The 9,133-nt window shown below is 40.3% G+C and overlaps 1 pseudogene; it reads right to left on the reverse strand.

The window, feature by feature from the left end:
- Positions 1 to 960: 960 nt before the first annotated feature.
- LOC109385326 (pre-mRNA-splicing factor 38A pseudogene) lies at positions 961 to 1,882 on the reverse strand (annotated as a pseudogene).
- Between the last annotated feature and the right edge of the window lie 7,251 nt (positions 1,883 to 9,133).

The raw sequence follows: 9,133 nt of genomic DNA on the forward strand, positions 1-9,133 counted from the left end.
TCTGAGTAACCTCATTGTGCAGTTTAGTTAGACTATGTATGTATCATAGGTTCAAAGAGTAGGAAATATTGACCTAAAGACTAGAATAAGAGATTTCTGGTTTAAGGTGGTAGATTGAAAATAATTTTCCACTGCTCAATACTTAAAGTTAGCCATAATGAAAATAAAAAGATTATCTAACATTCATTAAGTGCTTACTATATGCCAGAAACTGTTCTCAAAGCTTTACATGTATTAACTGACTTAATCTTAACACCAAATCTTTGAGATATCTTTGACAGACTGGGAAACTGTCACCATGGAAACTAAATATCTGACCCCTAGTCTCAGAATGAGCAAGTGGCAGAGACCTAAAGCCAGGTAGTTTGGCTCTAGAATTCATGTCTTTATCCACTCTACTAAAGCCACCTTTTGTAGTTTAAAAAAATGTAAAACCAACAAAAGAAAAATTTATCAAACCACCAAATAAGGAAAGAGGCATAACCTATTGCAATAAGAAACATCTGATTTTGGAATGAAGTGATGATGAAAGACATAGCTTGGGCAGAATCCAGCTCTCAACTTTCCAGAAACCATAATGGCGGGTTCACAAAAATCTGAGAAGTCCCACCAAAACTTCCAAATATGGAGGAAAGGAAATTGAGTTAGTTTTATTATTCAATTCCTCTTCTGACTGAGGAATAGTGGTAAAGGGCCGAAGGAGAAAATGGGTGAAACAGAAAGCCATCCAAAGCCCAAGAGGCCTCCTCCATGTGAATGGGATTGAGTCCTCATTAGCTGGTGTGAACTCTTGTACAGGATATGTAATAAAATGTCAGGAAAAAAAGTGCAGGACTCCAGGTCATCTAACATAGCCTGCATACTACTTCCATTCCCCAATCATTCTTTAAGGATACAGAAGAAAGGGTAAGAACAAATAGAATCTCAAGCTGTAGGTAGGAAGTGAAAAAAAACAAGCCCTCAGNACTGTTCATTCCCTCTCCTGCTCTTCCTGTGGCTTTTCTTAGACCTTTCAGGAGACTTTGAGTGGCTCCTATGTCTGTGACTATGGTAATGATCTACGGACTTGGAGCAGGACCTGTACTCTCTATCTCAGGACCTGCTGGGGTGACATCTTGGACTCTTGCTCTGATGCCTTTCTCTGTGGGGGGAAGGGCTCCTGCTTTCGGGAGGCTGACTCTGCCTTCTGGGAGACCCACTCTTAATCCTTTTGTAGTACAGTGTGGGAGCATGCCAGGGCTTGTCCAAGTCACAGTGATCAGGTGGTGGTACCCTCTCCAACTTCTCATCCTCCCCTTCGTCCTCTTTGCTGAACTGCACATCATCTACGTCCTCTTCTAGAGCACTAACCCAAGGCTCCAGTTGCTCCGTTTCCTCTCGCATATACCGCTTCTGTAGCCAGGGCAGAATGGTATCACAGATGCACGCTACAGTAAGTCATCAATAAACTCATCTACACACCTCAGTGCAAACTCCCAATTTCAGTTCTGGCTCCTGATCTTTCCACAGTCATTGTGCAGAGGCTCCACACACTTGTAGCAATCAACTGTGCTGCCTGAGTCTCATGTAAAGTGCTCCCAACATGAGGACATACTTGAAATCTTCATTTCCGATGAACCCAACAATGATATAATTCTTGGGTTGAATTTAAAGCATCTTCAAGGTCAGACACAGTAAGGGAGTTGGCTTTACATTGGCCCCATAGACACCACCCACACACCTTAACTCATGTAGGCTTTATCGACTACAGGTCCAGCCGTAAGTCCAAAACATCCCTCTTGTGAGTGATTGGACTCATAGGTTCAGTCTGACTGATCTTCGCCACCAGGTATCGAGGGCTGGTACTGTGGAGGCTGTGCATATCCTTCACAAAGTTTGCCATTTTAGGATGCCTTCAGTTCTATTTCTGTCAGGTCCTAGTGTGTCACATCCAGGTTAAAGAAACCAGTGAGAAAGGGAGAAAGGTGGAGGAAGTCTTAAATAGCTTGAAACTGAAAATGCAGCAGTGTTAGGCACTTCCTTCCACAAATAGCATCTTTGATCCAGTCAATGAGGGCCGCTGCACATTGATGATGTTCAACATGTGTCCCCTGCTTAAGAGGGGTTCGAATTGCTTCTGGAGCCACACTTCAGGTCTTGTAAGGATTTCATACGTAAAACAAGGACATCTGTTTTAAATACTCAAAGAACTGGGTTGCTACCCATATGGATCAACCTATATCTAACTACATTACCTCTTTGTTAAAAAAATTCTTTTACATAGGATTTATTTTAATTTTTTTTTTATCCCTAAGCTAAAATGAAACTCTCAGTCTGAGCTTCCAATTTGGCCAAATTTTGGATCAAAAAGTTATTAAATCCTTTCAATTATCTTATTGAGCTTTAGCCAGAACAAAGAATAAATATTTCTGGCAATATTAAACAACCCCATAGATCCAAGATGGCACAAGGTTTACTACCTTCCCAAGATCCAGTGTCACTCTCAAAGATAGACAAAAGAAAGAATTGACAGACTAAAACTAGAAGGCAATAGCTATCCTGGGAGAAAAAGGATAGATAACCAATTGGTTTGGAGTTGGTTAGGAAGGGACAACGTAAAATTTTATTTTTCTCTCATTGACCCCAGGAGATAATCCTTTTATAAAGATTTAGGTGGATCTTTCTTGGGTTTAAGAAATTCTAATTATGGCACTTAAGTCAGCCTTTGACTTAGGAGTGAAAGATGCACATGAAGGATTTCCTGTAGACTCAAATGGTTTTATTTTAATAATGTAACTGCTCTTTAGTCTTTAAAGAGTGGAAAGGAGGATAGAGGATAGAGAGGACCAGTTGGAGTGACATCAGTCATCAGATCCTTCCTGTTGTCTTTTGTTTTAGGTACCTCTTATCTCTTTAACTTTTCATTAGCCTTTTGCAATTAGTCTTTCATTAAAGCTACTTTGAAGTTTTGAAACCTTTTTGCATGCTTCTGTTTGCCAANGAAGGTTAGTATAAATACTTTGATAGTCATAGTACTGATGCGGAACTCACAGAGGCAACCGTAGTTCTAAAATGTGTAAGAAGTCCCTTCCCTCCTCTCTATTCCTGTGCCTCCTGCCCTAGTTGAAGTCACTGCTTCTTACCTGAATTGTTGAAATAGTATTTTAAACTGTTTTATTTCAGCCTCCAGTCAATCCCCATTAATGTCATTTTCTACCCTGCTGACAAATATTTTGTAAAATACTACCTACCACGTGACTCTTTACCTTAAAAGTAGTCAATGGCTCCCCATTGCCTATAGAAGTCACTCTAGTTTTGTCCCAAGTTAACTTGATGCACGTTCAATCTTTTGCTTGTCTACACACCCAAGTATAACACGCATCCCTACCACTGTGTACTTCCATATTTCTATGCCTTTGTTCAAACTCATCTACCTAGTATGCACTGTTCTCTCCTGGGTAAATGTCTGCTGATTCTTCATAGACCAGGTCTCGTGTCTGCATTTCTCTGAGGCCAGTCCTCACTCATGCGAGGCGAAATACCCCTTTTCCCCCACTACTCTACCATAGTACATAGTAGTAGTTGGTTTGCATGGTCATCTGTCAGAATAGAATGTGAAGCTGAAGTCAGTCAGGGAATGAGTGCTCTTTATTTAGTTTAAAAATTTCTGGACTTTAGCATAGTGCCTGCCACATATCCAGTGTTTAATAAATAAAGGCAGGTGGGTCAGCCTTTCTATAAGTTCAATGTGCAGAGTTGGTTTTTTTTTTGTCTTCAATTCCCTACCTATGGCAGTGTAGTCATAGCATTTCAGGGCTAAAAAGGCACTTCAGAAGTCATTAGTATGATTGCTTTTATGAGTTCCAAAGACTAAGGCCCAAAATTGTTAAGTGTAAAACTACGTGAAAACTCTGTGAATGTTGGTTGTGAAAATGAATACTATTTATTCACTGTTTATGTAATACCAGCTATCGCTAAGTATGTTTTATTTTATTTCACTTTCCCCTGGACCCTATAAATGAGGAATATTTACTTCATTTTATGCAAAGTGTTTATCAGTTACACCAACTAAACTTTGTGATCTGAAATAATGCCACGGGTTCCAGTTATTGGGCCTTTTCATGGCCCCTGGCACCTTCTCCTTCAGCCAGTTCCTGGCTGCCATGTAGAGGAAAAGGTTTTATTGCCTCCTTAACACCTTCTGGTTACTCTAGACTCTTAATTTTTCTCCCCCAGGGCTGTTCCTGACTTTAGAGGCTAGGGCTTGCAGCCTCTGTGCAGTTTCTGCTTTTATCAAAATGGTGGCAAATTATTTCATAAAACTCTCCCCACACTTACTGAGAGCCGGGGTTTTTTATAACAATTCCTACTGTTGGAACTCTGGTCTCTTAAAATATATATCCTTTTTATATCTATTTTATATATATTTTAAAATAATTCCTCCCACACCATGTCAACCAAGTCTGAACAATTAACTGATTTAAGCAAACATCATCTGATTCAATCAGGATTCCTTTAGTCATAAGTTTTCTAATTCCATGGTTTTTATCTCATTATGTCTTTTATATTGTCACAAAGTAGTTATGTAATTTTCCCAGATTCTCTATGATTATTTTAAATGGAATCTAATCAGGTAAAAATAGTTGGAGGCATTTGGTAAATTAGTAGATTAGGCACTAATTGGGAGGTATTCCTCAGTAAATCAACCTGGATTTCAATAACCAAATTTAGTTGTAAAAATATTGTGTTCCTGTGTATGGGTATCATTATCACACATTGATCAAATATTAAGAAATCATGGAATTTTTAATAAATAAAGGAAAGGAGTGAGAAAAATAGAAACTCACCATTAGGCAAACATTGTTTTAAGACAAGAACCATCAATGGATGTCAAATTTAGTGAACAAAAGTACAGTGAGAAAGAGCATATTTGCATCCTATGAAAATATCTCCTCACCAGGTATTTTTAAATAAAAAGAGAACATAGTACCTTTATAGTAGAGAAGCCAGGTAGACACCACAGTAATCAAATGAGCAAAGTTAAGATCACCAGTAAGAAGACAATCTGACATTACTGATATGATGCACCTACAAAGGCACAACATCACTTCTGCATAACCTCAAGTTAATCCTTGACATCAGACAAACCCAAATTGGGAGACATTCTATAAAATAACTAACCAGTACTCTCCAAAAATGTCAAGGTCATGAACGACAAGAAAGGACTGAGGAACCTTCACAGACTGGAGGAGGCGAAGGAGATGACAACGCAATGTGGAACCCTGGACTGGATTCTGTGCCAGTGAAACACAATCGTGAGAAAACTGGTGCAACCCGATAAGGTCTGCCATTGACTTAATAGTATTGTTTCAATGTCAGTTTCCTGGTTTTGATCTTTGCACTATGGTTATACAAGATGTTAACATTGGGGAGACCTGGGTGAAGAGTATACAGGAACTCTGTGCGATTTGCACAACTTTAATGTAAATCTAAATTACTTCAAAATAAAACATTAAAAGAAATGAAATTCCACCATGAGATCTCTGGGCCGTTTCACCTTTTCTGTTTCTTCCAGGGGAGAGGAACTAAAAAAGGCTGGGCCGGGTCAGTGTTCTGCACTTCAAGTGCCACTACTGGGGCCCCAAAAAGACTCTCCGGTCATTCCTGCAACCAGACCTGATCCTTCTGTTTTTCCTTAGATCTTTGTGAGCTGTTCAGTATCTTTCCAATAAATGATTTTTTTCTTCTCTTTTTCTTAAGGTTGCCAGAGGTGTATTTCTTTTCACTTTGTAAAATCTAAGACTTTATTTAAATATTTAAAAATCATTATTGCACCAGATTTAGTACCTATCTGTTCAAGGTGAAGTAAATAGATAAAAATGGCTCCTGTTCAAAGAGTTTATAATGTGCTTGCTGCCCCCACATCACTTACAAATTTTCTCCTCTTGCTCCTGTACTGATACTCCCAGTCCCTCACTGATGTCTACTTCCCTCACCCCAGTACAACCATCCGGAGTTTGTTTTTGTTGTTTGGAACCAGACAACCTGTCTGTAAGCAGTGTTAGAGCTCAGCTCACATTTCTGACTTCTTGTCATTTTTCCCCTTAATTTCCTCTGACTTTTACTTTATTTTGGTCTTACTTCTCATAGCTCTTTCTTAACGAATGGCTATCTTGGACTCATAATCTCTCTAATTCTCCCTCAAACTTCTAAGCACACATTATATCAACTGGTAGTTCATAGTGCAAATTAAAATACCCACCTTCACACCTAAGTTTTCTACTTTTAAAATACATTTGTATCCATTCTTTTATTTGACCCTGTGGAGTAGATGGGCCTGTTATTTTTCATGTGTTCAAATAAGGAAATTGAGTCCCAGAGATGCTGACTGCTCAATGGAGCAGAGCAAGATTGGGGGCCCCTGAGCACTCAGTCACTGCAGCTCTGTGACCCAGAGGGTTCCAAAAGCACTGAGAGGTGGGACGCAGGGGGTCATAGCACCAGAAGGGGCCAGGGCCCCCAGTGTGGTGGCCAACCTGGGGAGCACCGTGTAGGAGACAGTGAGACACTCCTCCCTGGGTCCTCCTGGAAGCACTCCCGGCTGTGAGGACCCTCCCAGGAGACTCAGTGCTACAGGATCAGGGGTCTGTGCCTTCGTTTGCTTCCCTAATGGGAAAGTACAGCTTCAGAGCCCTCCATATCATTTCTTTCCAACAGAAAATTCTCACAACTGTCATAGTACCTATTTTTCAAAATGTAAATATGAAAGAAAAAAGTTTTGTTATTCCAGTGCATTTGCTCTCAAAATATACAGTGATTAGAGCAAGCTATGTCATTTGGCAGGGAATGTTGGACCACCCTTTGGTTTTGTCTGTTCCATTCTTGAAGGCCATGGGAATTCTTGGTGCTCAGCTTTCTGTTTTCACAGCTTTGCCCCAGCACCTGTTCCAAAAGCAATTGGAAGGGCTTGACTGGATCCTGAGTCTTAATTTTCAGCTCGCAAGCAAGAATGTTTAGGATTTAAGGTATAATACCCTATTTTACAGTGTAAGAACTGAAGCTTTTATGTGGAATTATACCATAAAACACTTCACGAGTTAGTGAAAACACTATGTAAAAGGGATTTTGTCATTACTGCAAGAAGACAAATAAACACACATGATAAACATGTAAGGAAGTGTTAAAAAACAAAATTCAACGAAGTAATTCTGAAGACCTAATTGGCTTTAATTAAGCGATTCGTGAATCAGGCAGCATGGCACCTAGCAACTACAAGGGCTCTCTGATGACTTGTGCAAAATGGAAGGTTTTTATAGGCAGAAAGAGGGTGGAACTCAAAACAGTTTAAAACATGGATTAGGGTGGGACTAAGTAAGACATTAAAAAAGCCAGTTGTTTTAGGCAGGAACACCCTCCCTAGGGGAAGGCAGAGGATCTTATCAAGCAGATGACCTCACTAGTGCTGATCAGGAAATTCCAAACTGATTAAGATTATGTTTCTGGGGGAGGTTGAGTCTGCAATTAGGCCAGGTATCAAATTAGGTTTGGTATCATGGGCTTTGAGCATGAGTGACACCATTTTGGGCCTGTGGTTTACTCTTTAACAATTCCCCCCTTTTGTCCATACTCTCAGTCTGAGAGATGTGATAAAAAATGAAGGCATTAGTGTCACTCACAGCTACCTCTCTGTGGCTCTGCTGAACCTTTTTGCTTACTCTTTGTGAAATTCACAGGTGTGGTTCCAGGTTCCAGGTTCGTAATCTGTACATCCATCATTCTCTTTGTTCCCTTTGACATTCAGTCTTAAGGAGATCATTTGCTTGGCAGTTAGCAGCTGTGAACATGCATTTAAAGCTTTTGAGAGAATATAATGTGCCAGGGAGACTTTTATGATAACTATGAGTAAGATAATTCCCAATGTTTGGAGCAAAATTTCGGAGAGATAGTCCTCGGGACCTAAACCAGTAAAAGAAAGACCCCATTGTAAGGAGTCATCCTTTTAAACCAAATGGCTTGCTCAGTGATCTTATGTAAGTGAGTTCCAACTTCCCCAGAAGTGTTGATCCTGGTACAGCAGGTGCTGGCCAGAGCACAGACACATTCTTACTTAGCAGAGTCTAAGGATCTTTGCTGGGCAGCTAATGCCTTAGCAAAGGAATTGCAATGTCTACTGGAGTCAAGGAGAAGTTTCTGATCATAATCTCACTGGTATCTACTCCTAACCAGGAAAATAGGGCCCTGCCAAAGATAGCAAACCCTTATCTTGGAAAGCTCCTGGTCTGTCCTTTCTAGAACAAGTAGGGGCACAATAACCAATGAGACATTGCCCAGCTATGTGCCAGCAATCGAGGCATACCTGGCCTTAAGGAAAATGATAACCATTACGGACAAGGATGAATCCTGTCAGGGGACAAGGATGAATCCTGTCAGGGCACAATTGCCCTGGGTCAATTCAAGCCGGGGTCAGTTAGGGTTTCTCCTAGCCTGAAATAAAAACTTCTAAATTCCAAAGGTTACCCCTCCACACACACACACACTTAGAAATGGCCTGGGAGATATAGATGGGTGTTATTTTTCCAGTCCAATGTCAAAGAGAGGAGAGAGGGAGAGAGGGAGAAGGGAGGGAGAGAGAGAGAGAGAGAGAGAGAGAGAGAGAGAGAGAGAGAGAGAGAGAGAAAGGGAGAGAGAGAGAGATAGAGAGAAAGGGAGAGAGTTGGCCAGGGAGCTTGGAAGAATCAGTCTGCTGCCTTGGGTTTCCCATAGCCCTAGCTATTTGTTTAATTTACAGCCATTGTTTATTCATCTTAGTTTCTCTGATTCGGGAGCAGACTGTTGCCATGTTTACTAGGACATCACGATAGCAGAAGTCTGGCACTGAGGAGTCACTTTTGCAGGAGCAGAATGAACTTCACTCACATGTGCTACCATCTGATGATACTCAGGTTCAGTCCTTTTAGTGTGCACCTCAATTGTGATGACAGATATCTTATGTCAGAACATCTCAGACTTGCAGGAATTTCACATAATTTTTGGAACACTTATATACTTATACAAATACAACATAAAGAAGACTCAATGTTATTTCTTATTTGACAATGCTTCCCTTGTAATTTAACATATCAAACACTCCTAATTAGTTCAACATATCCTTTTT

Source organism: Hipposideros armiger, unplaced genomic scaffold (assembly GCF_001890085.2).
Source record: "Hipposideros armiger isolate ML-2016 unplaced genomic scaffold, ASM189008v1 scaffold_112, whole genome shotgun sequence".
NCBI lineage: Eukaryota > Metazoa > Chordata > Mammalia > Chiroptera > Hipposideridae > Hipposideros > Hipposideros armiger.